Here is a 23,379-nt window from a genome sequence, read left to right as displayed (position 1 = left end):
GCCTGTCCCTTGTGGGCCCCAACCCTCTGGGCAGGTGTCTGTCCTCCCCAGAGTCTTGGTTAGGTCGGCGGTGAAGCCGGGGATGGTGTTAAATGTGATCGCCAAGGCCTGAGAAAACGCGCAGTGTTTGCTGAGGGCCCAGAGGATGCCACGCACCACGTGGTGATCTTCTTTCGGTTCTTTGTGAGGCTCCTCGTGAGGTGTGCGTCGCTGTCATCGTCGTTTGACAGATGGAGCAGCTGAGGAACAGAGAGGGCAAGTAATCTGCCCCAAACCACCTGGCTAATAAATGGCAAAACTTGAACCCCGACCCACCTGACTCTGGAGCCCTCCCCTGAGTCCCCTCCGGTCCCATCAGACTCTGTTCAGCCGAGCCCTTCCTTGGCGCATCGCCTGATAGAATATTGTGGGGGCTCCAGCATTCTTCCCACCCCCCCGGGGCACCCAGTCTGGTTCTTCCCCTTAAGTGTCATCACGGAGCCTTGGCCCCTTGCTCACCATCTCGTCCCCACTGGTGGCAGACGTGGGATGGGAGCCCCAGCATCCCGGGCCGCTTGGCCTGCTGCTCCTTCTACTACCCCGGGACCTGATGAAGAGCCCCCAGCCGGGAGCCGGGCACCCACCTCTTCTTCGAACCAGCCGGGACAGCTTGGGCTACGCCTCACCCTGTCCCTGACTTCACCCTGAGCCTTGATATTTCCCTCCTGCAAAATGGGCACGTTGAGAACTTGGAGTCTCTGCGGATTCTGATAACCCACGAGTCTAAGATTTCAGGTTTCTAGGAATCCACGAGTCAGACGTTGGCCCCGGTTCCTACTTCCTGTCCTCCGTCGCCTGGGGAACCAGGGGGAGATTGGACGGAAGAGACCGCGCAGCCCCAGTGAGAGCGGCTCCTGATGCAAGCACTGATTGAGCGCCAGTGTGTGCGCGGCAGGGAGGCAGATGCCCTGCGGTAGATGTGAGGAGGGGGGTGCAGGGAGGCGGGCCCACCCTCCCGAGGGCCCAGTGACAGGGTTACCTGTGGGTGAGGCGGGGCTGAGGGTTTGGGCGTGGGATGCTTCCTCCTCCACGTGCCCTCACGTGGGGCTCTCTGCAAAGCCGTCTCTCTGGCCTCCGGATGGAAGGATCCAGCCCGTCCATCCATGCTTGAGACACGGCCACGAGGGGCCCATCTGGAAAGGCAGGGTGGCTGTGAGGACCAGCGAAGGGACGGCGGCGGGGAGAGCGAAGACAGTGCTTTGTCCACTGTTGGCCGCAGCTCGGGCCTGCCTGGCAGGTGGCCCAGAGAGTGGCCTCGGCTGTTTACAGACAAAGGGACTTGGGAGCCCGGGGAGGTTGTGGCTGGCGGGGAGGGAAACAGGAGCTGAGGTAGGACGATGGAGTCAGAGACTCATTTAGGGCCGGAAGGGCCTTCTGGGATCATGTCTTCCAAGCTCCTGATTTTGTGCGTGGAGACGTCTTAGTCTGGAGACGGGCCGTGACTTGCCTCAGGTCTCACAGCCGATGGCAGCAGACCCGGGAACAGAAGAGGGAAGCCGGATCATCAGCCTCAACTCCCGGCTGCTCTCATGGGCTTGACTTCCTGCCAGGTCCTGCCCACCCCCCTCCCTCCCATCGGAACAAACACACCAACAACACTAATCAGCGGAAGGAGCCATCCCGCCGAGCACTAAGCACGTTGATCTCTGGAACGGACTCATCCCCGAGTATGACTTACCTTATCACGGTGGGCGGAGGCCTCTGTGATCGGAGCTACCCATGTCCTCCTGGGGCAGCAAGACCGGCTGGGAGGTCCTGGCCTGGCGGCCTGTGCCCCGCTGAAGGCTCTTCCCAGGGATCCTGGCTCACCTGGGGGCAGGTGCCGAGGATGCCAGGGAGGAGCAGGGCCCCCTGTGCCAACCCGGGCAGCCTGGGACCATGGAGGAGCCTGGGACCCGGCCACCTGGCCACTATCCTGGCCCCAGAACTCACTATTTCATGGCTTTGGGCAAGACACAGCCCTCTGTGGGCCTCGGTTTCCTCATCTGTGGGATGAGAGGCCGGCCTCAGTGATCTGTTGGTTCCTCTCAAGGCTGACGTTCTGAGGGATGGGCATGTTCGGGACCTTAGCCGCCTCCTGCGGTTTGCTGGGGTTCTCCGTGTCATTGAAGATGTCCTATCAGGAACTTCCCTTCCTCCGAAGGCGAGATGTGCGTGGAGGCGCCTATCAGGTGGCCTTAGCACCCTGGGGAGCCCACGAGCCAGTGATTCTCATACATTTGTATACGTCAGGCTCGTCCAGACAGCCAGCTGAGAATGCAGATTCTTGGGCCCCACCCCCAAGAGACTCTAAGTTCATAGATTGGGGTCGGACTTTAAAATCTACATTTTTTTTTTTTTAAATAAAGATTCGTTTATTAGAGGGGGGAAGCATGGGCACATGCACATGAGCATGGCCGGCGGGGCAGGGGGGACGGGGAGAGGAGAGGGGCTGGATCTCACGACCCTGAGATCACGACCTGACCCGAAACCAGGAGTCAGATGCTCCACCAACTGCACCACCCAGGTGCCCCCAAATCTACGTTTTTAAAAAGCCTCCCCACTCAAGTGGTTCTCAAGTTGTAGTTCAAGGGCCACACTTTGAAAAAGGCTGTTAGACTCTCTTTCAACCAAACAGGGTTTAGGACAATGGCTGCTTGGCCCTGTTGGGAGACATCCTCATCCGGGGCCACAGCCTTTAGTAGCTGGTGTTCCCTAAGCTAGTGTTCCCCAAACCTGGATCATTCCCGGAATTGCCAGGAAGCTTTTGAACAAAATAGGAATTATTAAGTCTCGCCCTTCCAGATTTTTGGAACCAGTTAGATCTCAACTGGGACCCAGAAATCTCTATGTTGAAAAACTCCCTGGGTCTTTATGCATTTGTGTGTCATTCCTTCATGTGTCGAGGCTTGCGATGGCCCGGCCCAGGGCAGGGCGTTGAGGACATAATTGTTAGGCCAGATGCAGTCTCGGACATTAGGTCACCTATGTTGCAGCCTGGTGAAGGAGATACACAGTGATTACATGGGGATGCCTGGCCAGGTTGGGGAAACGTGTCTAGAAAATGGTTGGGCTGGACTAAATACCTGGGGCAAGGCGGCAAAGCTGGGATTCCTGGTAGCTGAGCTCCAGTAATTTCCAGATTGAAGTAGGGCCCTGAGCCCAGTGGCTTCTGGTCACTAAATCTGGATTCCTGTCATTTTGTCACCACTTATTTATTTATCCATCTATCCGTCCATCCACCCATCTACACATCCACCCACCCATCTACCACCCATTCATCCGTCATCATGCACCCACCTTTCCACCCATTCATCCATCTGCCCATCCACCCACCCATTCATCTTTCATGTATCCATCCATTAACCACTTATCCATCCATCCATCTACCCATCTATCCATCTGTCTCTCAATCCACCCACTCACCCATTCATCCACCTTCCATCCACCTACCCACTTATCCATCATCTACCCGTCTGTCTGTCCACCCACCCATCCATGCATCCACCCATCAATCCATTCATCATCTCTTGAATCTCTACCATGTGCTCTGTACTGTCCTGGGTACAGGAGGGACTGAAATGAAAGGCATTGTTTCTGTCCTCAAGGAAGTCACATTCCTCACTGGTCAGTGGGGAGGCGAGGGTGGCCTTGTGCACCATGCTGAGTTGCTTGTGGCTGTGGGGTTCCGGACAGCATGCAGGCAGGGGGATGACACCCTCATGGGGGCTCCCTCTGCTGGGTGGGGGAGAATGGGGCGGGGGACTGAGGGGCCTCCCCAGCTCTCACCCTTCCTTCCTCAGGTCAGGGCCATCGCACTTGGGAAACCGTGGTGAGCCCCTGACAGCTTTCCAGCAGTGGGTCTCCTGCAGCTCAGGGGCTCCGCCTCCATTTGGGGTGGGGGTGGGGGGTGGTGAGGGGACAGCATAATGGGGGGGTGAGTAGATGCAGGCACCGCTAAGAGCCTTGGCTCCTGGGTTTGATTCCCACTTCTGCCTCTTATTCGCTGGGTGTCCTGTGTGTCCCTGGGTTCGGCTGCTTACCAGCCTCTCAAATGGGGATAGAGCAGCCTCTGCCTCATCTGGTTCTTGGGCTGATCTGGAGAGTGGTCACACGTACAGCACTTAGAACAGTGCCTGGTGCACAGGAAGCATCCGACAAGCACTAGCTGAGATGTGGAGCCTTGCGGGCAGTCACGCTGGGTGGCTTGAGTGGCTGGATATTTGTTCTTGCAGCTGGAAGACCTGGTTGGAAACTCATCTCCACCTCTGAGTAGCTGTGGGGATCTTGGCAAGCTGACTCAGGCTCTGAGCTCAGTCTTCTCATCTGTGAAATGGGGACGGACGCGCCACAGGGCTGCTGGCAGGAGCGCTCTATCTGACAGCCCCATCTCTGCATTGGGCTTATTGAAAATCAGAGAACCCAGGTCTAAACAGGTAGAGCGAAATCTCCATTTGATGAGAGTGGTGTGGACAGCCCACAGACTCGGGGGGCCTCTGCTGGGCTGCCTCTCGGCGCTGGCCTTCCCCTTCACATGCCCTCTCCTTGGTTTCTGGGATCGTCCTATAACTGGGGGTCTGGGTCTTCCGAGTAGGGTGCGACGGGGCAGAGGGTAGCACTTGGTCTGTGGGGGCGCTGGGGGCAAGGACTGTCCTCCCCCGGCCAGGCTGGATCTGGGTGCCCTGGAGAGACCAGGTTTTCTGATCCTTGTCGGGGGGCTCAGCACCCTGCCCTCCCACCTCGTGTTCCTGCTTCCTTTGAAATCTCAGGGCTGAGGGACTCTGTCCTGCTGAGGCCCCGGGAGATTTGGGTCTCAAGCAGGTAAATATTAACCATACGAATCTAGGTCTGAATGTAAACCTCTCGGGCCCGGCTGCTTGGGGGGCTGCGGGGTCCTGAGTCCCCCACCCCCGCTGATGGCCAGGAGCAGTGGGCACCCTGCAGGGGGAGAGAGGGCACTGCTCTAACCAGGTGACTGCCTTCAATGGCCGTTGCTGTCCAGTGGTCAGGAGCTGCCCTGTTTTACAGTGAGGAGGAAAGAGAGGCACAGGGCAGGCAGGTGCTCAGCTTTCCACAGCTTAATGGGATGGGCCTGGGGTTGTCTGCCTGCAGAACCCCTGCCCCACACCCTTGGTTTCTCCCCCCACCCCGGTGGTCCCCTGGCTGCTGTTAGGACCACGCCAGCATGCCGGTGTGTCCCAGGTGCTGAGATTTGCTCTCTGGCTCCCCTGAACTCGCACCTCAGATTCCCTGTTTGCGAAGCAGGGACCGATGGTTTGGGGTCCCCGGTGGGAGGGACCAAGCCCAGGACACCTGAGTGCAGCGATGCTGAGGGCACCCCCAGGGAGCTTTCTCTGCTCGCAGCCTGTGAGGCTCTCCTGGGGCCTGGGCTGGGGTTTCAGAGTAACCCCCCAGACAACCTACCAAGCCTTCTCTTGAAGACCATGTATGATGCACTGCGGGGACACCCGGGGCCCAACCACAGTTTCTGTCCTCCTGGAGCTCTCACACGAGCAGGAAGGAGGGTACGGATTTGAGTCTCCAGAACCTGAATTCGAATCCTGTGTCTTATTAGCTGTGGGATCTTGGGCAGGTGCCTTGGTCTGCCTGCATCTATGGCTCCCTGTGAGCCATAGGAATTCCAAGTCCTACTTCATAGGGCCATTGTGAGGATGATGCGGGATAGCATTTGCAAAGCCCCTAGCACAGTGAGCACGTAGTAGGTGCTCAGTAAGGCCCTTGCATGATTGTCTTCAGAGGCTGACGGTGACCAGCAGGTCTGTAGGGTGAGCGGAGGCTGCCTCCCCCGTGAGGCCAGCAGCCAGGAATAGCACGGGGTGGTTCTGCGGGCAGAAAGGGGCATCAGGTCCACAGTGTCGGGGGCTGGGATGTGGGGCTGAGCGTGGCTGGGGAGAGAGGGAGATGCTGGCTTGCATTCATTCCCCCCACCCTGCCCCCAGCCAGTAGGCGGAGGCCGCCCCAGGAGACTTTTCCTTGTTTGCCCACTGACGTATCCCATACTCACCCCTCCAGAACCCTGGGAGGGGAGATGACTTGCTCCGTGTCGGAGGGACTTGGTGGCAGCACCAGGCTGACCCCAGCCCAAGGCCCACCCGATGCTGCGTCTTCAGCTGCCTGGGGCAGGTCCCTGGGGCTGTCGGGCTCCCTGGCCTCCCTGGCCTGCCCTGGAGTCTGCTCTGAACAGAATATTCTGTGTCACGTGATTCACTAGACTGGTCCTTCTTCTGCCAGGAGACTTTTCGTTTTCCTTTCTTTCACTTTTCCCTAATAAGGTCGCGTGTGGCTCTTATTTCTCCTTTCTGGGGGCCGGGAGGGCCTGTGACTTTGCCTTGGGAAGGCTGTCCCAGCTCCGTTAACAGCTGCCAGGCTGCAAGGGCCCAAATGTGGGAGAGTTCAAAGGGAGGCCGAGTGCAGGCCTCAGAGCTGCACAGACCTGGCTGGCCTGCTCTCCAGCTGTGTGACCTTGGGCGAGTCACTTTGCCTCTCTGAGCCTCAGTTTGCTTACTCAATTCAATCCAACCCACACTTATTAAGGCCTGTCAGATGCCAGGTGATGGCGGGAGCCACGTCAGGCAGAGCAGTGAACAGACTCAGCCGCTGGCCTCTGGCTTGAGACCTCAGGATCGAGTGGAGGATTTACATGGGGACCTGGGTCTGCGTCTTGAAGCGTTGGAGACACGTGAATCACCACGCAGGGCTCCAGGTTTGAATGGAAGCTAAGAAATGGTGGTGAGTGAGAGTCGAGGCCGGGCTCTCGGGCGAATGACTGCCGCGTGGATCTCACGCTCGCCAGCAGGAGGGCAGGGAGGCTATTTCTAGAGACGCAGTGTTGATATTTTGTGTACGTTGCTCACACGAGCAGCATCCCTGGTTGTCTGCTGGGGCTGCCGTGTTCCCGCGTGCGTGCCCTGAACTGTGCCAGGAGGAAATGCAGCCTGGGTGATGTCCCAGGGCAGCCCGTCCCCGGCACGCGGTGGGCGCCCAAGAGGTGTTGGTTGAGGTTAGCTCAGCGGTGGCACCTGGGGCACATCCTAGCGGGGGTGGGGGAGGGACGGCGCACGTGGGAGGGTGTCCTATGTGGGAGGGTGCCGGCCTTATTCTGAGCGACTCCAGGGGAAGAACGAGGGCAGGTTTTAGACCTTGTAATGTGGGACAACGGAGGACCCAGGGATGAGCGTGTCATGTGGACAGTGACTCAGCTCAGCGTAGGGGCCCGAGCAGGTGGGGTACCCACTGTGTTCCAGGCCCAGTGCTGGGCTCGGTGAGCCCCGCCAGGGGCAGGGGGGCTTTTCCTTGCTTGTCCGCTGATGGATCCCAAACACTCGGAACAGCACTTGGTTCACGGAGGTGCCTCATGAGCATGGGCTGAACGAATGAAGGAGCGTATTACTTCACTGGGTCGCAGCAGTGGCGTCACGTCCAGTTTGCAGATGAGTAAACCGCGGTGTAAGGAGGTCAAGTCACACATGGGTCAGGATTCCGAGTCCGGGCTGCCCGATTCCAAAGCCCGTGCTCTGAGTCACCCACTTGCCAGAGTCCTCAGGGAAAGGACTCCTGCGCCGGCTGGCGGGTTGCATTTCACCCTCGCAGAGACCCCTCTCTTGAGAGTGGCGGAGTGTGGGAGAACAGAACGCTTGATGCAGAGACAGTAGTGGGTTCGTGCTGCGGGTCCCCGTGGGTAACCCCAGCCATGAGTTTCTGCTTGGACCGGCGGGCGCTCTTTCAAGGAGCCAGGTCAGGAGGGGAATCGCTGCTGCCCGTCCTCAGGTCCTTCCAGGCGTGGTCTGACGTCACGGTCATCCCGGGCCAGGGGGCAGGGTCGGAGGGCCTTGGCTCGGGCAGCAGCAGGCACACAGCCTTGCCCGCCCCGGTCTGCCCAGCGGGGCCTACATCTGAGGCTGCCTGAGCCCCGGCGCCTTCTCCAGGGTGGTGGCTGGATTGGTCTGGATGAACCCAGGCGTTCGTAGGAACACGTCCCTGCCCTCAGCTTCCGGGTGGATCCAGACGGGACGCCCGGTGAGACGTAACGTATTTGCATCCAGCTGCTCCGGGAACCCGGGTTTGGGACCTGGACAGAGGGGGCTGCTTGCTGGGGTCCTGCTGGGGGCAGAGCACCTAATCTGCTGGCCTCCAGGGTCTCCTCCTGATGTGCTGCCCCGCCGGCTCCCCAGGGTCCTTGGAGTCCCCTCTGCTCACCCGGCTGTTGCCCCAGGCAGCCCGGGGGCCCAGCTGACTGGCTGGAGCCTGAGCAGTGAAGGAGCAGATGTTGTAGGGCTCCGAGGCACAGCCCCTGGGTTCGGACCCCAGCCCTCCCTGCTGACCATGTGACCGTGAGCAATCTTCTTACCGCCTCTGTGCCTCTGCTTCCTGACCTGTACACGAGGATGCTCGTGGTTCGTCTCTCCAGGGGATGGTTGTAAAGATTAAGTAATGATAGGAGCGAAGGGCTTGGGATGGGTCCGGGCACTTAGTGTGCGGTTAGTAGATGGGAGGTGTGGGGATGCTGATTTTGGCACTCCTTGGGGGCACGGGACAACCCGAGGAGCAGTTGCCTTTTGTCTGCACCCGGTGCCTGCGCCCTGACCCCCTCCCGTGCAGTGCTGCTGGTCGTGGGTGCATGAGCGCCCGGGCCTGGTCGCTGGGGAGAAGGAGCAATCCCTTGACCCCGCTGGAGGCTCCCTTCCTGCCTTCCTCCCTCCGTCCTGCTCAGGTGAGCCCATTGTTATGTGTCCCATGCTTCCGTTCACTGTTTGAGGTGTGTTGACTGATGGATCACCCCCCTCCACCCTCCCCCGTCTACCTTCAGGCCTCTCTCAGGAGTTCCCAGAGCCCCCCAGAGCCCCCCACGGAAGCACTGCTGGTATCTATTGTAGGTACCCGTTCCCTCCTCCTTCGCCAGCCAGACTGAGCTCCACGGGGCAGGGACCCACGTATAAGTGTCAAGGGTTGAGCTTGAGCCATGCGCTAGACTAGGCTCGGGGACACCTCGGGATGGGGCACAGCCCCTGGCCTCAGAGAGCCCACAGTCTGGTTGCTAATTCATTAATGCAGAGACAGCTGCTCGGTGCCAGCCATGGTGCCGGGTGCCCAGGGTGGGAGAGGCATCAGATGTGGTCCGTGCTCGCCGAGGTCAGGGTCCTGCCTCGCCCTCTGTCCCCACCTTCCGTGTTGCAGAGGCTGGGCCGGGTGGCGGCAGCAGGTGTGTCTGCACCCCCCGGCCGGGTGGTGGGGGAGAGCCACAGAACCCAGTAAGCAACCCCAGCGAAGCACAGTTTCTTTAGACTTGTAGCCTGGCGTTACCTGCCGTGGAAACCAGTGGCAGCAGCTTTGGTTTCCGTGTCCCCACGACTATTGACGGCTGCGTTAACAGGCCAGTATCCACTCTAGATCCTCCAAGGACTTGACCAGACACCCTACGACCGGGGGCCTCCACCTGGGCACCATTGATGCAGAGCCAGGTAATTCGGGGTTGTGGGGTCGCCCTGTGCCCTGTAGGATGTTGGGGAGCATCCTGCCTTCACCCACCAGGCACCAGTAGCATCCCCCCCTCCCCTGCTGAGTGTGACAACTGAAATGTCTGTAGCCAAAACTCCCTGGAGCAGGGGGTGTGGGGGTGTGGGTGGGGTGGGGTGGGGGGGCAGGAGACAAATCACCCGCAGTTGAGAACCGTGGCCTTAAATGGATCAAACTAACTGCCTGATTCAAGGTGGGATGGAAATTTTGAAATCCAATACTGCCTCCCCCACAAAAAGAAGCAAAAGAGGAAAAAAGAGCCCACAACATCCTGTATTCCTTGGATGCACGAATGATCTGGTTTGGCTCAAAGAGCAAACATCCGCTGGAAGGTGGGAAGGCCCTCGGTGGCCGGAGCAGCTGTGCCTTGGCCCAGGCCACCTAGAGGCGGAGCCCCTGGCCGAAGTGACCTGGTCATTGCCAGGCCTTTGTGTGCCCTGCTCTGTGGTTATGACCGAGGGCAGGTCATCAAAGGAGCACGTGGAGTACACGGGACCAGCGTGGGTCCTGGGAGACGAGAGTCGGAAAGGGCGACTGTCCACTGGAGTTTCTGTCAAGCTCACCGTCCCCTTACCTCATGGTGCATAACCTGGTTTGCGGTGATGTGCAGGTTTGCATAGTGTAGTGTATGCCCCCTTGCAGGACCGCGGCCTTCAGGAGGGCGGGAACCCAGCCTGTCTTGCTCATCAGCAAATCTCCAGAACTTTCCATGGCGCCTGGCATACAGAATGCTCAGTGAATATTTGTGGAATGATCAAGGGCTGTTTTTTTTTTTTTTAATTTTTATTTATTTATGATAGTCACAGAGAGAGAGAGGCAGAGTCACAGGCAGAGGGAGAAGCAGGCTCCATGCACCGGGAGCCCGACGTGGGATTCGATCCTGGGTCTCCAGGATCACACCCTGGGCCAAAGGCAGGTGCTAAACCGCTGTGCCATCCGGGGTTCCCAAGGGCTGGTTTTGGATGGCAGAGGGATCGAGAGAGATGAAGCCTGGCCTTTCTGGCCCCTGCCCCTCCCCCTAGAATGCCGTTGATCTGAAAGGCTCCCAGAGCGAGGGAGCGGGGCCTGGGGACCTCGGTTCTAACGCAGACGGGACATGTGTAGATGTGCAACCTCCGTCACTCACTTCCTGGTTTGCACCCTGATTTAGAAGGAGATGGTGTCCCTGTCCTCTGACCAGCCCCCAGGCCTCTGGGACAGACCTTGGATGGACCTGGCAAAGGCTCAGTCTTGGCACGGAGCGGCCCGGTGTCCCAGCGTGCGTCTGCCCCCCGCGGGCCAGCCGTGAGCACCTGGTTGGTATTCCAGCCGCCAGCAGGAAACAGGGCCCCGGATCCCCTTTTCCCAGGCCTGTTCCCTTTCCGTCGGTCACTTGAGGATACTCCTGATACGGTGTGAGTGACAGCCCCGGGCATGCTGGGCGTCACTGCAAGTTCCTGGCCTGGAGACGGACCGTTGTCCCTGAATTTAGCAGAATACATTTGAGGTCCAGCAAGCGAATGGAAGCATCCTGAAGCTTGCAGCTCTCCCCAGATCTCCAGCCCCGGGGCTCTACAGAAACGGTACAGCTGCAGCCGGCCCGAGGCCCCGCCTCGGCTTGACCACACGAATTCGGGGAATTGGCACGCCTCCCTGGCACCACACGCTGAATTTCGGTTGTTTCCATGTTTCGCACCAATTAAGGGAACTTAGCATTGCTGTCTGGTTGGGGATCCTTCCCCTTTTCTGACTTTCACCCCGTTTCCTGGAATCTTCACTTTCAAAGCAGCAGGAGGCGGTGGAGGCTTTGGGGAGCTTCCAGAGCTGAGTGTCAGCCTCAGGCTGGCTGCCCCAGAGCAAGTCACCGGTCATCCTTTGCCCCCCGTGAGGGCTCCGGGCCAGACACCGCGGGAGAGGCTGCCCCCCGGAGCCTTGCTTGCACCCCAGCTCTCCGGCGGCACCACCCTTGTTGGCCAGGTCTGCTGTCCGGGCTGACGGGAGTCGCTGTCCATTAATTTGCTCAACGGACAGTTCTCGAGCACCTCCTCTGTTTCAGCCTCTCAGCGGGGCGCTTTGTGTGCACCACCACCTCACGTGATCCTTATAACAGCCCCATGCGGTGGGGATGCTTGGGGTCCTCCAGCAGCGGGGACCCGGGGCCAGGCAGTGGAATCAATCTTACTGTCACGGCGAGGAAACAGAGAGTCGGGACCCAGCCAGGCTTGATCCCAGAGGTCCCTCTCCTCTAAACGATGCCTGGGGCATGATGGTGGCAAAAAGGGGCCCCCTGAGGACCCCCACCCACCACTGCAGGACCAGAGAGTGCTTTAGAGCAGGGGCCGCCCTGAATACCGCGGGGTCCCCCCATTTCCCACCGGGCAAGTGGCTGCCTCCCTGGGAGCGGGAAGGAGGTGGGGTGGGCTCACAGCTCGGGGCGCCCTGCCTGGCTCCAATGTCAAGGGTGGGAGCAGTGGGAGGAGGGAGTTTGGGAATTCTCTGTGGGGCCAGGCTGGGGGCTGCATCGGAGTTACCCATCCCTGCGTGGGTGAGCACCTGTCTGGGTCCTGATCACGCTGGTAACGGGTGCTTGGAACCAGCTCCCCTGTGGGTCAGCGTCCCGGCTCCGACTCCACCCTGGGATAGGGCCGGTTCACGGTTGACGCCTCCCCCAGTCTCTCTGCTCCCTTCCGGCACCCCTTCTCCCTGGGGTGAGAGACCAGCCTGCTGGGGGCGGCGGCCAGGCTGCCTCTGGGGAGAAGGTCCGCACACACCTCGGGTCTAATCGTGGAGCTTCTGGACCTCACACACATCTCTGTCTGTCTCTGAGCCTCAGTTTCCTCACCTGTAGGAGGGGCTGGTCCCGCCCCCACCCCCAGGAAGGGTTGCCCCTGGGGGCTGGCAGGAAGACTCAAATTTCTGCAGCCCCCTTGCAGGTTGGGGGGATGAGAGAGCAGCTGGGGGGCAGCTCGCTGGGGGGCTTGGATCCAAGTGCTGGCTGCTTTGAGAGCTCAGCCGCCAGAGCTATCCTGGGCCGCGTGGCTGAGGCCTCCGGGTCCCCTGGGACGCCTGCAGGGCTCGTGTTTCAGGAGGGCTCCGACTGTCTGGCCGGCTCGCCCTGCCTTCGTTGGGTGGGCTGAGTATTTTTAGCTCTGAGTTTGCAAAGGTTTTTTTTTTTTTTCCCCCTGCCCGGACCTCTCTTGTGGGATGAAACAGACGGTGCCGTCCCTGACAGAGACAGAGCTTGGGCCTGAAGAAAGGGACCGGGGCCAGACTGGACCCCAGTGGCTCCGAAAGGGAGGCCTCCTGCGCATCTCGTGCCCGCCCGCCTCTGCAGCAGCGCTGGGCCTTGCCCTCTGCGGCCACAGCTGGAAGCTGCCGGCCCCTTCCTTGGAAAGCTGAGTGTGTGCCAGGCCTGTCACCTGCCTGCGTGGGGAAGGCCCGCGCGTGCACCTGCCCGCCAGAGCGGCCGAGGGGGGCGGCCCTTGCCGCCCTGGCGTCCTGTCCCCTCTCCTGGCCACATGCTTCTGACTCATCAGAACCAGAACGTGGATTTTTTTGGGAGTGAGTTTTTAAAAATAGTCCAAGTCCTTCCTCCAGCCCTGCCCCACCCCTCTTCTGATCACACCCGGTGTTGGCCCCAGACCTCGTCCCACACTGGTTTTGGGGAACCGCCTCTTGCACAGCTTGGCAGTGGATCTGTTTGTGAAGCTCTCCTGGGAGGAGCTGTCCTGGCCACAGGCTGATTTTGGAGAGGAGGCGGCACAGTGCTGGGAGTTGGGGCCCCACCGGCCGGCCGTGGCCACCTTCTCCCCGCCCCGATGGTGGTGCTGGGACTGCCCCCAGGGCCGGCGTGGGACCAGGGATCCCTTCATTCATTCAGCAGGTGTGTGTGGAGGTGTGCTGTGTGCCAGGCACTGTTCCCGGGCCGTGGTTGGAGCAGTGAACAAAATGCTAAGGCTCCTGCCTTTGTCGAGTGCACATCCTGGTAGGAGGAAACTGGTAGAAACAACTGAAACAGCCAGGTGTCCAGAGGTGTCACATGCTGTGAAGACGGGGCAGCAGTGGGATGGGGATGTATGTGCGGTATTTCAGAGGATGGATGGGGAAGGCCTCTCTGAGCAGAGCCCTGAAGTGGGGGACAGAGCTGTCTATGGGTATGTCTGGGGGATGAGCGTTCCAGGCAGAGGAACAGCAAGTGCAAAGGCCCTGAGGTAGGAGCGTGTGCGGGCGTTTGAGGGGTCAAGGTGAGGCGGAGGCTTGAGCCCCAGCCCCTGGCAGGCTGGCGCTGCCCTCAGGTGAGCTGGGAGGCTGGGAGGAGTCGGGGAGCAGTGAGGACTTGGTGTGGGTGCTGACTTCAGGATGCCCGGCAGACCACGGAGCGGACGTGCGGAGCAGGCCTGTGGGGAGAAGCCTGGATGGAGTTCAAGGGAAGGTCGGGCGGAGGTGTCACTGTAGAGAAGGAGTCCAGACAGGCGAGGACTTGGGAGGCAGCTGCAGTGGGCCAGAGTCATGAGGCCGGGAGTGGCCCAGTGGTTTGGCAGGGCAGGGGGGGGAAGGGGGGAGTAAGAGCCTCCGGGAGGGCGGAGGGCAGGCAGACGGCCGCGGGAAGGGAGACGGGGCCCAGGCACGTCCACGGGCTTTGGCATCTTGGAGCAGCGGGGGTGGACTCTCCCGGCCTTGATAGTTCGGCAGAGAATGGGGGGGTCCAGGACTGGGGTGCGGGCAGCATTTGCCCAAGGGAAGCAGGGAATCTGGTGGTGGCTAGAGCTGATGTGGGGTTGGTGAGGTTTTTGGGGTTTTGATCTTTATATCGGCTGGGAATGATGCAGGAGCGGGGAGCTGACGTGTCCCTTGGCTGCCTCCAGAGAGACCCCCTCCTCACATCCTCCTCCTTCCCCAGCCCCCGGGTCCCTTGCATTCTGGCATCAGCTCCGAGTCCGAGGTCCTTTCTGTGGTCTAAGTGGGGCCCGTGTGTGTGTGTGTGTGTGTGTGTGTGTGTGTGTGTGTGTGTGTAGGGTGCAGGGGTTTCCCTGTCTGAAGGTGCGTGGCCTAAAGAGATGTGGGTCCGTGAGCCCCTGGGTGGGACAGGCCAGGGGAGCCGCCGGCGCCACTCCCCACGGAAGGGTGGGAGGCACACGGCCCGTAGGGGGCCCCGCTGGAATCTAGGACCAGAAACCATCTCCCTGAACCGAACCCCGAAATCTTTGCTTGTGGAAGCCCGTCCGCGCAGCCCGGGGTGGGGTGGGGGCAGCATGCAGGGCCCGACAGAGGGGTGCTTGCCGGGTGCAGCCGGGAGCCTGGCACCTCCGTGGGAGGGTCAGGGCTGAGAGCCGGGCATGGCAGTGTGGAGGGGGTCGTGGCTGGAGGTCGCCTGCCCCTGTGACATCTGGGGAGCACAGTGCATTGCCTCCTTGCAGCTGCCTGTTGCGTGGTGACGAGCCGCGCCTTCTGCTGAGTTCCTGCCCCTACCAGGCAGTGCTCATTGCCTTATTCATCCCTCATCCTAACCCGAGATACCTCCCTCCAGTGCAGACTCAGCGAAGCAAGTTCTAGCAAGTAGTGAGGCCAGGACTGGAATACGGTTTGACCCCAGAAACCCTGCTCTAGGCTCTGATCTGGAATGGAACGTGGGCCCAGAGTCCACTGGGCTCCTGTGGGGTCTCTGCCCAGTAGGCAAAGTACGTCCCTGCTCCCGCCGAGTCCCATGGGCCACCCCTGCTGTGCGGGACTGGTGCGGACCCCCCGAGGACAGGAATGTGGGCCTCTCCCTTGTTCCTTTGTGCCCAGGCCCGAGCTGGGGCCCTGCAGGGAGTCGGGGTGCGGAGGTGCGGAGAAATGTTCCTCAAGTGGGGCAAGCACGGGCGAGCACCATCGCCGTGGAAGCTGCTGGAGGTGGGCCTGACTTGGGATCCCAGAGAAGCTGGGGGCCACTCAGGGACCTTGGGTGCTCCTACGGCAGCAGCTTGATACCTGGGCATTTGGGGGTGAAGGGTCCTGCCCCGGCCCCCCCTCTCCTGAGGCTTTAGGTCAGCTTGCTGAGTGGCCGGGAGCCACCCTGGCGATCTCGGCCCCTGCCCTTGGCTTCACCTGCGTGCTTGGGGTGGGTGGGTGGCTGGGACGTGCCCCCTGCCTGCGCCCCCACCCCCTTCCACCTGCAGGCTTCTCCGCCTTCCCGGGGAGGTGCCGTGCCTGGGAGGCCCGGCTCTTCTGGCCCCTCTGCCTCCGCCTGGGCCCTTGCTGCAGCCTGGGCGATCCGTGCTCCCCCTCCTGCGTCAGCTCTGTCGAGGTGCAGGGAGCCACACACGCCTTCCTTTCCTGCTCCTGCCTTGGGCTTCCGGGGACTTGAGGCAAAAGCTTGGCCCTCCTGAGCCCCAGCTTCCCGAAAGGGAGGGAAGGAAGCCCGCTGCTCAGGTTTGGTTCCAGCATGGAAATGCCCTGGTGCTGGAATAAGCGGATCGGAGCCTCGCTGACGCTAAGTTGCCTGAGATGGGGGCTTCAGGGGAAACTGAGGCTCGGGAGGGTGAAGGGGTGGCACAAAGTTGATGCTGCCCCCTTCCGGCCTCCTGGCTGTGGGCCGCCGGGCCCCATCATGTGGACCACCCAGGACGTGGAGGAGGGTCCAGGACCCTCCCCGGGTGAGGGCAGGACAGTTCAGCCCAGAGTAGGAGGCTCTGCACCTGGCCCTTCAGCCTGGCGCCTCTTGCCTGGGCTGGGTCACTGCAGAGAGGACGGGCGGGACGGGGGCCGGTCTGGGGCAGCCCTGTTGGTACACATGGTTAGGCAGCTTCTCCAGGCTGGCGCTGGTTTCCTGCCCCCCCCCCCCCGCCGCCGGAGGGGTGCCGCATAGGTGGGCTCCTCTGGCCCGAGGCCTCCTCCTGGGGGCTGCTCCCCACCTGTCCTGCCTGGACGCCTAGGAAGTCAATGGGAGACGAGGGTTAGGGGGCGGGGACGCCTACTCTGGGCTGGGACAGAGCCTCCATTGTCTGAGGCTTCGGCCTTTGACCAAGCCTCACCCCTGCCTGTAGGCTGGAGGGTGCTCCTCTCAGCTCCCTCCTCCCCCTTCTTGCAGGAAGCCCATCGAGTGGCCTGGTGCCTAGTGGGTGAGAGAGCTGGCCTCCTTGTCCCTCTGGCATTTGGAGGCTGGGGCGGGGCAGGGGACAAGCTCCCCCACTCACCATGCGCTCACCCACCACTTGTTGCTCGCGGGGACCCTGGGCTGCGGATCCTGCCCTGGCTCTCCAGGCTCTCCCACCGCCCGGGACTCCCCGCTCAGCTCAGGGGCCGCGTGGGCACGTCCCTCAGTCTCCGCCTCGTCAGTTAGGGGGACTAAATGAACAAAACTGAACTGCTCGGCATGCGCGGTGCACGGCTGCGGAGTGGCATCCGGAGATGTCAGCTGTCATTTGAAGACGATCATTTCGTGACCTCAGGGGTGATGAGGGCCACGAAGGACAGGGCCGCTAAGTCTGGTGGGCGGTCTGCAGAACGGGACGACCGTCTGTCCTCGAAGAGCAGCAGGACCTCTGGGCTGGGAACTAGCAGGTGTCAGCAACCACCGGCGCTGTCAGATGTCATTTCACTTACACCTGCGCTTGACAGTCGGGGCCAGAGGTGCAGAGGGTGAGCGGCGTCCTGCGGTGTGGCGGCCCGAGAGCTGGGCTTCGTTTGGCGTCCGAGTCCTTCCCGGGGAGCTCACATGTCTCTCCCCAGGGCTCTGGATTCTGGACGTGTGTCGCTTGCTGTAGCTCCACGGTGGTGCCTTGGAGGAGGCGCCTGTCCCTCCAGGATTGGGTCCAGAGCCTCCAGCAGGTGCCCCTGGCGCTGAGGGCGGAGCTGCGGGCATTGCCCTTCCCGCCGGGCCCAGAGTCCACAGCTTGCATCCCCTGCCGCTCCCCCCGGGGTCTGGTCTCTGGGCAGAGCAGAGGATACCGAGGGGGCTGAGGTTTCCACCTGGGTCCCCCCCCCCTTTCCACCCAGCAGGAAGCCGAGCACCCACAGCTGCTCCAGGCCCTGCGACACGCCAGCCTTACGGGTTCCAGAGAGGGTAGGTCCCAGGCAGGTGAAGGTTCTCAGCCCCTGGGCTTAACTCAGCGGCTGTTGTCCTGTGTGTGGGCTGGTGCTCCCGGACGCGGAGATGAAAAGAAGTCCCAATCCACTGAGGGGGGCCGTTATAAGAGGGGCTGTACGTGTCTCAGAATCACTCTGCCCTTTGAAAATAGACTTTCCCTGGCTGCATCCCTGAACCATCAGAACTGTGGGCTTGGAATGCGTGTATATATATATATTTTTTTTCTTTTAAAGATTCATGAGATGGGGCTGGGAAGGAGAGACTAGGTCTGGGTTTTGAAGGTTAAGTAGGAGTTTGCTTGCTGGTTGTGAGTGGGAGTTCTACTCAGAGGGAATAAACAGTCTGAGCAAAAGGCTCAGAAATATAAAAATATTTCTATTTTATAGAAATATAATACAGGTTGGCAAGGTCATGGGTCAGAAAACCCTTCCTGAGGGCTGGAGCCAAGTTTCCAACCAGACAGGGCCTGGGAGCTGCTGAGCCCCCGGAGAGGCCAGTGAGGGGGAAGGCGCGAGTCATTGAGGCCCTTGCTTGGGTCCTAGACTTCGTCCTGAAGGCAGGCGACAAAGAGGCTGAGGGTGTGTGTTGTGGAATGGTCCCCGTGGCAGCAGGGGGTCAGGGGGCAGGTCAGCCGAGGGTACGCCTGACAAGAGGCCAAAAGCCACAGAAACCTCTGGGAGGGCCCGGCTGCAGGAGGAGCCATGGTCCTGACCAGCCCACGCACCCCGTCTTGCTCCGGTGTCCCACACATTTCTCCCGCTTTCAGGAGACACACACGGGTGCCTCCAGGCTTGAGGTGGGTGCACGGGCCAGAACCTACTTCTTGTTTGCCTCCAACCAAGGCTGGGCAGCTGTCACCTTTCCTGTAACAAGGCTGCCTGACTCGGCGATGCCAACATCTGCTGCTTCCCCAGCTTCTGGGACTGGGTTTCTTTTTTTTTTTTTTTCTTTTTTATAAATTTATTTTTCATTGGTGTTAAATTTGCCAACATATAGAATAACACCTGGTGCTCATCCCATCAGTGCCCGTCACTGGGTTTCTGCCTCTCTGGACCCCTCCCCTCCCCTCCCCTCCCCTCCCCTCCCCTCCCTTCCCCTCTCCCACTGGCCTCTCTCCCAGAGCCCAGCCCTTCCTGTCCTCCAGCTGCTGGCCCTGCTGCTACAGCCTCCCTGACTGTCAGGAGCCCTCCGGGGACATTTCTGTAGGCCCCATCCAGGAAAGAGGGGTGGGGCCTCTCTCTTGATTGGGGTGGGGGTTGGCTCAGAGTCGGCTGAGCTAGTGAGGAGGGGCAGGTGCCAGCAGGTGGAGGGTTTCCTATTGGGCCTCTGGATGGACCTTGAACTCTAGAGGATGGAGGCACCCGGTAAGCTCTTTGATTAAATTAGAGCCGCTGGGACACCTGTTTTAGTGGCAGGGCTGCCGAGGCGGGAGGGAGGCGCTCACACTGGCTGCTCTGAGCAAGCTGGGTGGTCGGGTCCCTGAGCTTACCCTGCTGGGCCCACCTGCTGCCCTGGCGGGAGCCCCCGCCCCCAACTCCTCTGTATCTCCCGCTGCCCCAGGGTGGCCCATGAAGGGCACAGCCTCCCGCCAGCCATTCCGCACAGGGTGGCAGGAGAGAGCCCCGTTCAGGGGGCCCGCCCGCCCGCCCAGTCTTGGCTGTCGTTGTCAACGAGATGGCCCCCAAGAGAACACAGTCCTCCAAGACCCTGCCGCCCAAGCTCAGGCCAGCGAATGTCCCAGCGATTGCGGCGGCCAGTGTTTCCGGGGAGCTCACTCTGGGGGCAGTGCCTCGTCTCCCTGGCTCAGGACCTCTGCGTGACAGGTGCTTGTGAGGTTATCAGCCGCGCTGCTCCGGGGAAGTGGCGGAGCCGGGATTGGAACTCAGATCTGGCAACACGTCCCACGCCCTTTACCCGCTGCCCTCGAGTCTCTGCCTCTGCAGTGCAGCAGTGCCGTGGGCCCTTCCCTCCGTGGCCCGGCTTCCACCCCTGAAAAGCCGGAGCAGTGCCCTGTTTAGGGTAAAGGCTTCCTGGTTCCGACCCGCTATGATGTTTTTGCCTCAATGTTCTTTTTTAGAAAGCGGGAATGGTTATTTTTGTCGTCCCTTCTTATAATGCTCACCTGAGCCTAACAGCGTTACTGTCTACGTGGGTTTCCTCTCGGGCCTCTGCCTCTGGGCAGTTCTCAAGCACAATCCGAATCGCTTCTATACTCTGCTGGGCTGCTTTTTTGTTTTTTCCCCTGGCTCGCCTTCACCAGCCAGATGGCCTCTTTTGCTAGAGACTGTCATGGCAGGAAGGTTCTGGAGCCCTATTCAGAGAGAGGCTCACTTCAGGGACATCACAGCACATTTCTTCCGGCTCAGGCTCCCACCTCAAGAGCTCCCAGACCATGTACAACTCAAGGAAGACTTAAAAAAAAAAAATTAAACAAGGGAAATAGTCAAATGACTCCACCTGTTTGCCTAAGCACGTTCACTCCCAATGACCTGGCTCCTTGCCTGTAGCAGCCTGGAAAATAGCCTGCACGGGAGCTTCATGCCCATTTTACAGAGGGGAAGCCTGAGGCTCTCAGAGGCTGAGGACAGGCCTGTGGTCACACGGAGAGGAGAGACAGAGCCCAGCCTGCAGGTGGCTCTGGCTGCCTCAGGCCACTTTCTCCAGATCCCCAGAGTGAGCCTCCCCCAGGGGCCCTACACTCCTGGGCTATGGAATCCAGACACAGGGTACGGTTTGCTGTCTCCCATCTTCGTGGCGACAGCTCCAAGGGTGAGCATCTTGGCGCTGGGTGAGCCTGCTGGCATTGTGGGCTTGGCCTCAGGTATGCTGCCGGGAGCCCCGAGGGGCAGGTAGTGGGACCCCCTTTGTACAGATGCGGACACTCACCAGGCTCACATCATCTCCTGGTGGAGATGCGACTCCAGCCCGAGTCCCCAGCTCCCAAGGCAGAGCTGTGCTCACCGCAGCCTGTGCTGTGTTAATAAGAGCCACGTACCAGTGGGTCCCAGGGACCCTTCCACGAGCTTTACCCATATTTACTCTTAATTATCTTAATAACCTGGGGAGGTGCTACTTTTTAGCCCCCATTTTGCAGATGACTACACCGAGGCTCAGAGATGGGGGCTAAGTCACTCATCCAAGGTGTCCTAGCTACTGAGTGGTGGGACCCCGGTGGTGTCAGGTAGCCTGAACCTTTTCCTAACTGTGGCCCCATGAAGGTCTCTGGTGTCAGCAATGGGAGACACCCCTGCTCCCTCACCTGCATCCTCCTGAGGCTAGGGGCACCTGTGTACAAATGGTGGCCACCGGGCTGTGGGCGTGCATGGGGCTTGTGGGTCCGTGTCCTTGCCTGGGGACCTCACTGCCCCAGATTAGTCTGTAGCAGATGCCCCCAGATTCCAGCCCCAAAGTCCAGAGAGGCATTGTGGTTGGAGGAGGGAGAGGAGGGTTTGGGGCTGAGCCCTAGTGTTGTCACCTGTCCCCTTGCCTCTGTGGCCTGGGCAGATCTCTCCTCCTCTCTGTGCCTTGGTTTCCTCATCTGTAAATGCACTAATGCAGATCAAGCTTTGGGCTTGGAGCGGAGCGCAGGGATCACCTCTGCTGGGTGAGGAGAAAGGGGAGGACAGCTCTCTGGCCTGGACGGAAAGGATCCTAGGTTTCTGCATCATCAAAAAATTGTATTTGAGCCGCAGTTTGCATAGGGCCTGGGGCTAAGCGCCTCTCCTTTCCCTCCTGTACATGGGGTGTCAGTGTTCCTGCTCTTTCCTGAGGGGTTCTGGGTGAACCCCAGGGAGGAGGCACCTGCCTCAGGGCTGTGGGGCTGTTGTTGGGTCTTTCCACTGGCAAGGGAATTTGCAAACATTTTAGTTTGTTTCCAAAGCCCTTTGCTGTAGTAACGTTTCTGTCTTGATGGCTTTGAGTGTGGGGCTCCCGGGCACAGCCACCGCCTAGGGGAGAGCAGTTTGCATTCAACCGAGTGAAAGTTGCCGTCCTCCGGGACTCAGCAGCTCCTAGAAGACATGGGCTTCTAGGCTCGCGTAGGGCCTCACCTACGCACTTGCTCGAGGCCCTCCACACGTCAGTTGCTGCTGCGTTCATAAGGCCAAAACCCCGGGAGCTCCTCAGTGTCCCCTGTAGAGAGTATATGTGGGTGAGAGTATATGTTCCACCCCTGACCCCTAACCTCCACACAGCCATTCAGAAAAGTGAGGCTGACGTCTGTGTCCTGGTGTGAAAGGTCACCAGGGTTCTTAAGCTTTAAGAAAAGGTGTGCAAAAAAAAAAAAAAAAAAAAAAAAAAAAAAAAGGTGGTGCAGTGTGCTTCCCCCTGCATGAAACAGGACACGTGTACAGGCACAGGGATAAGCAGCACACCCGTGGGCCATTTAGAAGGATCCCAAGGACCTAGTGAAGGCAGTTGCTTCGGGGTGGGACTGAGGGGACAGAGGTGGACAGGGCTGGGCTGAGGGGATGGAGGTGGGAGGGGGTGGGACTGGGGAGATGGGGGGATGGGGGTGGGCTGGGGGATGGAGGTGGGGGGGGTGGGACTAGGGCGATGGGGGTGGATGAGGATGTTGGGGGTGGGACTGGGGGGGATAGAGGTGGGTGGGGGTGGGACCCGGGGGATAGGGGTGGATGGGGGTGTTTGGGGGTGGGACTGGGGGGATGGCGACTTTGCTCTGCACCCTTACGTTGTCTGGGTTTTGAGAGGCAGTGGAGTGGTTACCTAATGGGTACGGCCTCCGGGGCCCCACGGCCTGGGTTCAAACCCTGGCTCTGCCACTTAGTAGATGTGTGATCTTGGGCAACTTAGTTACGCATTCTGGGCCTCATATTCTCATAGTTTGTCTGATTTCTAATAGTTGGATTAAATCTGTTAATATTTGTAGAGTGCTTAGAATAGCACCTGAGACATGGTAGGCACTATGGGAATGTTTGCTGTTATTAATTAATTGCCATTTACATGCGTTCTATGCTTATTGAGGAAGCCGGTTAGTAAAAAATAAAGGCTTTAGGATTGCAGAGGAAAGCAGGCAGGCAGCCAGTGGGTGGCAGGGGCTGATTGGACTGTAGGGCTCGTGCTTCCCTCCAGGATCGATTCTCCCCTCCACAGAAAGGTCTAGAAGGACAGCCCCCAGCTCAGAATCGGGGGTGCCAGTATGGAGTGGGGAGAGCCCTGTCCCTCACTGCCTGGACTTGTGGCAAGGTTGGCTGCAGGCCCTGGGAAGCCCAGGGAGCCCCCGCTTTGAGGCCAGGGAAAACTGCTCCGAGCTCCGAGCGTTTGGGATTCTCTCCCTATGTCTGGCCATCTGCCTCTCTGCATCCCTTTACTTCCCTCACGGCCATGTGCCAAGGCCAGTGGCCCCTCGCCAGCTGGCCAACCCCGTGGGGGCAGGACAGGGAGAGACAAAGAGTGAATGGCCTTCAGCGGGGCCGCAGGCGGGGCTGCTGCGAGGGGCCGGACTCCAGGGAGCTGCGGTCACTGGGCGGCCCAGAGAGGAAGTGTCCGGCCACGTCCATGACAGATCAGGCGTGATCCAGCTTCTGGAGCACAGGAGCCCCAGCATGATCCTGGCCTCTGGGGCTGGGGTCCACCTGCAAGCCAGAAGGGATGAAGGGGGGTTGTCTAGCTGGACCTGCCGGGCTCCCCAGTGTCGCTGGGCGCTGAGCAGAAGGAAGGTCTGTGGTGGCCTGGCTCTTCTGGGAAGATGGGGCGATAGCTCTGCAGCTGCTGCCTTTCTGGGTTAATGATTTATGGTGGGTGGGGGCTGGGCCCTTTCT

At 60.2% G+C, this 23,379-nt stretch overlaps 1 protein-coding gene across 11 annotated transcripts in view; it reads left to right on the top strand.

Moving 5' to 3' along the window:
* The window catches only part of ARHGEF10L (Rho guanine nucleotide exchange factor 10 like), a 158,631-nt gene that overhangs the window by 28,201 nt on the left and 107,051 nt on the right, over nt 1-23,379 (top strand). The window contains exon 1 of one of the 11 annotated variants that reach the window (XM_041765235.1): nt 13,393-13,414. The exons of 8 other annotated variants lie outside the window; for them this stretch is intronic. The gene's annotated coding sequence lies outside the window, so the exon portion shown is untranslated. Of the gene's footprint in view, nt 1-13,392; nt 13,415-23,090; nt 23,278-23,379 lie in introns of those variants that run through there. 2 more of the 11 variants (XM_041765237.1, XM_041765231.1) reach the window with 2 other exon arrangements.

Source organism: Vulpes lagopus, chromosome 8, assembly GCF_018345385.1.
Source record: "Vulpes lagopus strain Blue_001 chromosome 8, ASM1834538v1, whole genome shotgun sequence".
Lineage (NCBI taxonomy): Eukaryota > Metazoa > Chordata > Mammalia > Carnivora > Canidae > Vulpes > Vulpes lagopus.
Note: the sequence above shows the minus strand (reverse complement) of the source record. Positions and strands in the feature narration are given on the sequence as shown.